Source organism: Cherax quadricarinatus, chromosome 4 (genome assembly GCF_038502225.1).
Source record: "Cherax quadricarinatus isolate ZL_2023a chromosome 4, ASM3850222v1, whole genome shotgun sequence".
Lineage (NCBI taxonomy): Eukaryota > Metazoa > Arthropoda > Malacostraca > Decapoda > Parastacidae > Cherax > Cherax quadricarinatus.
Genome location: NC_091295.1, coordinates 41,185,201 through 41,194,087, shown reverse-complemented (window position 1 = coordinate 41,194,087; position 8,887 = coordinate 41,185,201).

Below are 8,887 nucleotides of genomic sequence, written 5' to 3'. Positions count from 1 at the left end.
AACTTGCACAGGCAAGCCTGTAGGCATATGGGTGACGTTCAAAAGTGGGCCATTGCTAAATGGGAGGTGGACACTAAAAGAAAGCTAGCATCAGGTAGGGTAGGCTCCAAAACCTGGTGGTCCCTAGTCAAGGACAGAGAAGGTTATCTGCCTGATGAACTCATTCCACCTCTAAATCGACAGGATGGGACCACCTCTACTAGTAGTCAAGAGAAGGCGGACATCTTTGCTGAACACTTTGCTACCAAAATGCAAGTTCCTGATCCAGCAGCACCTCTAACTCGCATCTTTCAGCACTGTCTAGTACAGTGTAAATGGCCCTCTCTGTGGAAAGAGGCAAATGTAGTCCCTGTTCACAAAAAGAAGAGCAGAGCAGAAATCAGCAACTACAGACCAGTGTCACTCCTGTCAATCACTGGTAAGATCCTTGAGACAATAATCTCAAGACAAATAACAGTTTTTTGATTACCACTCACTACTTTGTGATCGTCAATATGGCTTCAGGAAAGGTTACTCTGCTGCTGATCTGTTGTTAAACCTCTTCACTAAGTGGCACCAGTCACTGGATGAATCCAAAGTCAGCTGTGTGGTAGCACTGGACATGGCTGGCGCTTTCGACTGGGTGTGGCACCAGGGCCTCTTAGCAAAACTTCAAGCACTGGGAATTGCAGGCTCTTCGCTATGTCTCCTCAGTGATTATCTTCATGGTAGATCTCTAAGTGTAGTTCTCAATGGAAAGGAATCAGCAAGACATCCTATTGGGGCAAGTGTTCCACAAGGAAGCGTGCTGGGACCATTGTTATGGAATGTCTACCTCAACGACCTTCTTCATCTCATCCCAGAATCACATGCATATGCAGACGACTGTACACTGACATTCACTTATCCAAGAGAAGAAATGCCAGCTGCTCTAAGCTACATCAATCACCAGCTAAGAGCTATATCAGCTTGGGGAAATAGATGGCAAGTAACATTTGCACCTGAGAAAACGCAAATGATGATCGTCTTTAGGCACAATGATGGTAATGCTGGTGCAGTAGTAAGGATGAATGGGAGGGTTCTGGCACCTGGAGAAGAAGTTGATATCCTTGGGGTGAAATTTGACTACAAACTAACCATGGAGAACCATGTTGTAAATCTTGAAAACAAGGCAGCCAGGAAGCTTACCGCACTTCGCCGTATCTCGCATCTGCTTGACAGTAGTGGTTGCAAGATTCTGTATGAGGCACAAGTACGCTCACACCTTGAGTATGCTCCACTTTCTTGGTTTGCCTGCCCCCCCACCTCTCATCTGCGACTGCTTGACAGAGTAGAGAACAGAGCAAGACGTCTCATCTCTGGCCTGGAGCCATCCTGGATAGATCTGTCATTTCAGCAGAGCCTTCAACACAGGAGGGATGTGGGTGGCCTTACTGTTATGTTCAAGGCCAATATTGTCAAAGTACCACACTTGGATCCACATCGAGGACAGCGTGAAACAAGCTTTTATGCCACAAGACGGGCAGAAAGCAGCAACTTCACTCTGGCTGAACCCTTCTCCAGAACATTACACCATCTGAGATCATACATACCCAGGATGACTCGAGTATGGAACACATTCGTACAGCATAATGATGTCAACAAGATAAAGTCAGTTGATCATATGAAAATGCTGGCGCACAGATGGCTCCAACTTCATCCTGTTCCCTACTTGTATGTCTCATAACAATAAAAATGCTTTCAAATGAGCTGATGTAGGTAACAGCTCTTAGCTTGCCAATAAAGTTAGGAATCCTTAACCTGTAAATAGCTGTCAATAAAGCTAGGGATCCTTAACCTTGTCAAACCCTGTGTAAAAGCAAAAAGAGAGAGAGAGAGAATGAGAGAGAGAGAGAGAGAGAGAGAGAGAGAGAGACAGACAGACAGACAGACAGACAGAGAGATAACTCTCAGGATCACATCACCAGACACCTGCATCATTAACACTGGATTAACGCTTAAGTTTAGTAATCTACTCAAAATAATCGCCTAATAATTCTGATTCAAAAGCCTGCTAATAACGTAATCACACATTACTGCCTCGAAAATTATATTAAATTATACTAATTATTTAATATTACTTCCATAGCAACCAGCGCCAAGGCTATATTTTCTATTTTCTATTAATTTATTTGTATTTGTTGGGGTTATTGGCTTTAAATCCTCTCTGGGTTATTGGCTTTAAATCCTCTCTGGGTTATTGGCTTTAAATCCTCTCTGGGTTATTGGCTTTAAATCCTCTCTGGGTTATTGGCTTTAAATCCTCTCTAGGTTATTGAGTATAAATCCTCTCTCGGTTATAGGGTTTAAATCCTCTCTGGGTTATTGGGTTTAAATCCTCTCTGGGTTATTAGGTTTAAATCCTCCCTGGGTTATTGGCTTTAAATAATCTCTGGGTTATTGGGTTAAAATCCTCTCTGGGTTATAGGGTTTAAATCATCTCTGGGTTATTGGTTTTAAATCCACATTGGGTTATTGGGCTCAAATTCTCTCTGGGTTATTGGCTTTAAATCCTCTCTGGGTTATAGGGATTAAATCCTCTGTGGATTATTGGCTTTAAATCCTCTCTGGGTTATTGGTTTTAAATCCTCTCTGGGTTATAGGGTTTAAATCCTCTCCATGTTATTGGGTTTAAATCCTCTCTGGGTTATAGGGTTTAAATCCTCTCTGGGTTACTGGGTTTAAATCCTCTCTGGATTATTGGGTTTAAATCCTCTCTGGATTATTGGCTTTAAATCCTCTCTGGGTTATAATGTTTAAATCCTCTCTGGGTTATTGGTTTTAAATCCTCTCGGGGTTATTAGTTTCAAATCCTCTCGGGGTTATAGGCTTTAAATCCTCTCTGGGTTATAGGGTTTAAATCCTCTATGGGCTATTGGGTTTAAATCCTCTCTGGGTTATTGGCTTTAAATCCTCTCCGGGTTATTGGCTTTAAATTCGCTCGGGGTTATAGGGTTTAAATCCTCTCTATGTTATTGGGTTTAAATCCTTTCTGGGTTATAGAGTTTAAATCCTCTCTGGGTTACAGGGTTTAAATCCTCTCTGGGTTATTGGGTTTAAGACCTCTCTGGGTTATTGGCTTTAAATCCTCTCTGGGTTATAGGGTTTAAATCCTCACTGGGTTATTGGGTTTAAATCCTCTCTGGGTTATTGGGTTTAAATCCTCTCTGGGTTATTGGCTTTAAATCCTCTCTGGGTTATAGGGTTTAAATCCTCTCTGGGTTATTGGGTTTAAATCCTCTCTGGGTTATTGGGTTTAAATCCTCTCTGGGTTATTGGCTTTAAATAATCTCTGGGTTATAGGGTTTAAATTCTCTCTATGTTATTGGGCTTAAATCCTGTCTCGGTTATAGGGTTTAAATCCTCTCTGTGTTATTGGGTTTAAATCCTCTCTGGGTTATTGGGTTTAAATCCTCTCTGGGTTATTGGCTTTAAATAGTCTCTGGGTAATAGGGTATAAATCCTCTCTGGGTTATTGGGTTTACATCCTCTCTGGGTTATTGGGTTAAAATCCTCTCTGGGTTATTGGCTTTAAATCCTCTCTGGGTTATAGTGTTTAAATCATCTCTGGGTTATTGGGATTAAATCCACATTGGGTTATTGGGCTTATATTCTCTCTGGGTTATTGGCTTTAAATCCTCTCTGGGTTATAATGTTTAAATCCTCTCTGGGTTATTGGGTTTAAATCCTCTCGGGGTTATTAGTTTCAAATCCTCTCGGGGTTATAGGCTTTAAATCCTCTCTGGGTTATAGGGTTTAAATCTTCTATGGGCTATTGGGTTTAAATCCTCTCTGGGTTATTGACTTTAAATCCTCTCTGGGTTATTGGCTTTGAATTCGCTCTGGGGTATAGGGTTAAATCCTCTCTATGTTATTGAGTTTAAATCCTCTCTGGGTTATAGAGTTTAATTAAATCCTCTCTGGATTACAGGGTTTAAATCCTCTCTGGGTTATTGGGTTTAAGACCTCTCTGGGTTATTGGGTTTAAATCCTCTCTGGGTTATAGGGTTTAAATACTCACTGGGTTATTGGGTTTAAAACCTCTCTGGGTTATTGGCTTTAAATCCTCTCTGGGTTATAGGGTTTAAATCCTCTCTGGGTTATTGGGTTTAAATCCTCTCTGGGTTATTGGGTTTAAATCCTCTCTGGGTTATTGGCTTTAAAAAAACTCTGGGTTATAGGGTTTAAATCCTCTCTATGTTATTGGTTTTAAATCCTCTCTCGGTTATAGGGTTTAAATCCTCTCTGGGTTATTGGGTTTAAATCCTCTCTGGGTTATTGGGTTTAAAAACTCTCTGGGTTATTGGCTTTAAATAATCTCTGGGTAATAGGGTTTAAATCCTCTCTGGGTTATTGGGTTTACATCCTCTCTGGGTTATTGGGTTAAAATCCTCTCTGGGTTATTGGCTTTAAATCCTCTCTGGGTTATAGGGTTTAAATCATCTCTGGGTTATTGGGTTTAAATCCACATTGGGTTATTGGGCTTATATTCTCTCTGGCTTATTAGCTTTAAATCCTCTCTGGGTTATAGGGATTAAATCCTCTGTGGATTATTTGCTTTAAATCCTCTCTGGGTTATTGGTTTTAGATCCTCTTTGGGTTATAGTGTTTAAATCCTCTCTATGTTATTGGCTTTACATCCTCTCTAGGTTATAGGGTTTAAATCCTCTCTGGGTTATTGGCTTTAAATCCTCTCTGGGTTATAGGGTTTAAATCCTCTATGGGTTATTGGGTTTAAATCCTCTCTGGGTTATTGGCTTTAAATCCTCTCTGGGTTATTGGCTTTAAATTCGCTCTGGGGTATAGGGTTTAAATCCTCTCTATGTTATTGGGTTTAAATCCTCTCTGGGTTATAGGGTTTAAATCCTCTCTGGGTTACAGGGTTTAAATCCTCTCTGGGTTATTGGGTTTAAGACGTCTCTGGGTTATTGGCTTTAAATCCTCTCTGCGTTATAGGGTTTAAATCCTCTCTGGGTTATTGGGTTTAAATCCTCTCTGGGTTATTGGGTTTAAATCCTCTCTGGGTTATTGGCTTTAAATCCTCTCTGGGTTATAGGGTTTAAATCCTCTCTGGGTTATTTTGTTTAAATCCTCTCTGGGTTATTTTGTTCAAATCCTCTCTGGGTTATTGGCTTTAAATCCTCTCTGGGTTATAGGGTTTAAATCCTCTCTGGGTTATTTTGTTTAAATCCTCTCTGGGTTATTTGGTTCAAATCCTCTCTGGGTTATTGGCTTTAAATCTTCTCTGGGTTATAGGGTTTAAATCCTCTATGGGTTATTGGGTTTAAATTCTCTCTGCGTTATTAGCTTTAAATCCTCTCTGGGTTTTTGGCTTTAAATCCTCTCTGGGTTATAGGGTTTAAATCCTCTCTGGGTTATTGAGTTTAAATCCTCTCTGGGTTACTGGCTTTAAATCCTCTCTGGGTTATAGGGTTTAAGTCCTCTCTGGGTTATAGGGTTTAAGTCCTCTCTGGGTTATTGGATTTAAATCCTGTGTGGGTTATAGGAATTAAATCCTCTCTGGATTATTGGATTTAAATCCTCTCTTGGTTATTGGATTTAAATCCTCTCTGGGTTATTGTGTTTAAGTCCTCTCTGGGTTATTGGGTTTAAATCCTCTCTGGGTTATAGGATTTAAATCCTCTCTGGGTTATTGTGTTTAAATTCTCTCTGGGTTATTGTGTTTAAATCCTCTCTGGGTTATTGGGTTTAAATCCTCTCTGAGTTACAAGGTTTAAATCCTCTCTGGGTTATTGGGTTTAAATCCTCTTTAGGTTATGAGGTTTAAAATCTCTCTTGGTTATTGGGCTTAAATCCTCTCTAGGTTATAGGGTTTAAATCCTCTCAGGGTTACTTGCTTTAAATCCTCTCTTGTTTATAGGGTTTTAATCTTCTCTGGGTTATTGGACTAAAATCCTCTCTGGGTTACAGGAATTATATCCTCTCTGGGTTATTGGATTTAAATCCTCTCTTGGTTATTGGATTTAAATCCCCTCTGGGTTATTGGGTTTAATTCCTCTCTGGGTTATTGGGTTTAAATCCTCTCTGGGTTATTGGCTTTAAATCCTCTCTGGGTTATAGGGTTTAAATCCTCTCTGGGTTATTATATTTAAATCCTGTCTGGGTTATAGGAATTAAATCCTCTCTGGATTATTGGATTTAAATCCCCTCTTGGTTATTGGATTTAAATCCTCTCTGTTTTATTATGTTTAAGTCCTCTCTGGGTTATAGGGTTTAAATCCTCTCCGGGTTACTTGCTTTAAATCCTCTCTTGGTTATAGGGTTTAAATCCTCTCTGGGTTATGGGATTTAAATCCTCTCTGGGTTATTGGATTTAATTCCTCTCTGGGTTACAGGAATTAAATCCTCTCTGGGTTATTGGATTTAAATCCTCTCTTGGTTATTGGATTTAAATTCTCTCTGGGTCATTGGGTTTAATTCCTCTCTGGGTTATTGGGTTTAAATCCTCTCTGGGTTATTGGGCTTAAATCCTCTCTAGGTTATAGGGTTTAAATCCTCTCTGGGTTACTTGCTTTAAATCCTCTCTTGTTTATAGGGGTTTAATCTTCTCTGGGTTATTGGACTTAAATCCTCTCTGGGTTACAGGAATTAAATCCTCTCTGGGTTATTGGATTTAAATCCTCTCTTGGTTATTGGATTTAAATCCTCTCTGGGTTATTGGGTTTAATTCCTCTCTGGGTTATTGGGTTTAAATCCTCTCTGGGTTATTGGCTTTAAATCCTCTCTGGGTTATAGGGTTTAAATCCTCTCTGGGTTATTATATTTAAATCCTGTCTGGGTTATAGGAATTAAATCCTCTCTGGATTATTGGATTTAAATCCCCTCTTGGTTATTGGATTTAAATCCTCTCTGTTTTATTGTGTTTAAGTCCTCTCTGGGTTATTGGGTTTAAATCCTCTCTGGGTTATAGGATTTAAATCCGCTCTGGGTTGTCGTGTTTAAATTCTCTCTGGGTTATTGTGTTTAAATTCTCTCTGGTTTATTGGGTTTAAATCCTCTCTGAGTTACAAGGTTTACATCCTCTCTGGGTTATTGGGTTTAAATCCTCTTTAGATTATGAGGTTTAAAATCTCTCTGGGTTATTGAGTTTAAATCCTCTCTGGGTTATTTATTGGCTTTAAATCCTCTCTGGGTTATTGGGCTTAAATCCTCTATGGGTTATAGGGTTTAAATCCTCTCTGGGTTACTTGCTTTAAATCCTCTCTTGGTTATAGGGTTTAAATCCTCTCTGGGTTATTGGATTTAAATCCTCTCTGGGTTATTTATTGGCTTTAAATCCTCTCTGGGTTTTTGGGCTTAAATCCTCTATGGGTTATAGGGTTTAAATCCTCTCCGGGTTACTTGCTTTAAATCCTCTCTTGGTTATAGGGTTTAAATCCTCTCTGGGTTATGGGATTTAAATCCTCTCTGGGTTATTGGATTTAAATCCTCTCTGGGTTACAGGAATTAAATCCTCTCTGGGTTATTGGATTTAAATCCTCTCTTGGTTATTGGATTTAAATCCTCTCTGGGTCATTGGGTTTAATTCCTCTCTGGGTTATTGGGTTTAAATCCTCTCTGGGTTATTGGCTTTAAATCCTCTCTGGGTTATAGGGTTTAAATCCTCTCTGGGTTATTGGATTTAAATCCTGTCTGTGTTATAGGAATTAAATCCTCTCTGGATTATTGGATTTAAATCGTCTCTTGGTTATTGGATTTAAATCCTCACAGTCTGCACCTCTCCTTCCGACAGTATTTAAGTCTCCGCACTGTCGCTTGATCTTCAGATAGTTCCTGACTATGGAAGTGAACTTCTCCAGGCCGAGGGACTGACAACCTCAAATTCTACGACTACAAGGGTGATGGACTGATTACATCGTCTTCACATCTCTACTGTTCCTGCCTACTTTCTGTATTCGACTGAAGTAGCCTACTGTGTAGGCGAAACGTTTCGGAATAAAGTTGCCTAACTGTTGCTTATGTGTCTTACCTACCAACCTGTCGGTATTGTATGCCATTTTGATGTTCATCCTCTCTGGGTTAATGGGTTTAAATCCTCTCTGGGTTATTGGGTTTAAATCCTCTCTGGGTTATTGGGTTTAAATCCTCTCTGGGTTATTGGGTTTAAATCCTCTCTGGGTTATTGGGTTTAAATCCTCTCTGGGATATTGGGTTTAAATACTCTTTGGGTTATGAGGTTTAAAACCTCTCTGGGTTATTGGGTTTAAATCCTCTCTGGGTTTTTTATTGGCTTTAAATCCTCTCTGGGTTATTGGGCTTAAATCCTTTCTGGGTTATTGCGCTTGAATCCTCTCTGGGTTATTGGGTTTAAATCCTCTCTGGGTTATAAGGTTTAAATCCTCTCTGGGTTATTGGGTTTAAATCCTCTCTGGGTTATTGGGTTTAAATCGTCTCTGGGTTATAGGGTTTAAATCCTCTCTGGGTTATAAGGTTTAAATCCTCTCTGGGTTATTGGGTTTAAATCCTCTCTGGGTTATTGGATTTAAATCCTCTCTGGGTTATAGGGTTTAAATTCTCTCTGGGTTATTGGGTTTAAATCCTCTCTGGGTTGTTGGGTTTAAATCGTCTCTGGGTTATAGGGTTTAAATCCTCTCTGGGTTATAGGGTTTAAATTCTCTCTGGGTTATTGGGTTTAAATCGTCTCTGGGTTATTGGGTTTAAATCCTCTCTGGGTTATTGGATTTAAATCCTCTCTGGGTTATAGGGTTTAAATCCTCTCTGGGTTATTGGATTTAAATCCTCTCTGGGTTATAGGGTTTAAATTCTCTCTGGGTTATTGGGTTTAAATCCTCTCTGGGTTATTAGGTTTAAATCCTCTCTGGGTTATTGGGTTTAAATCGTCTCTGGG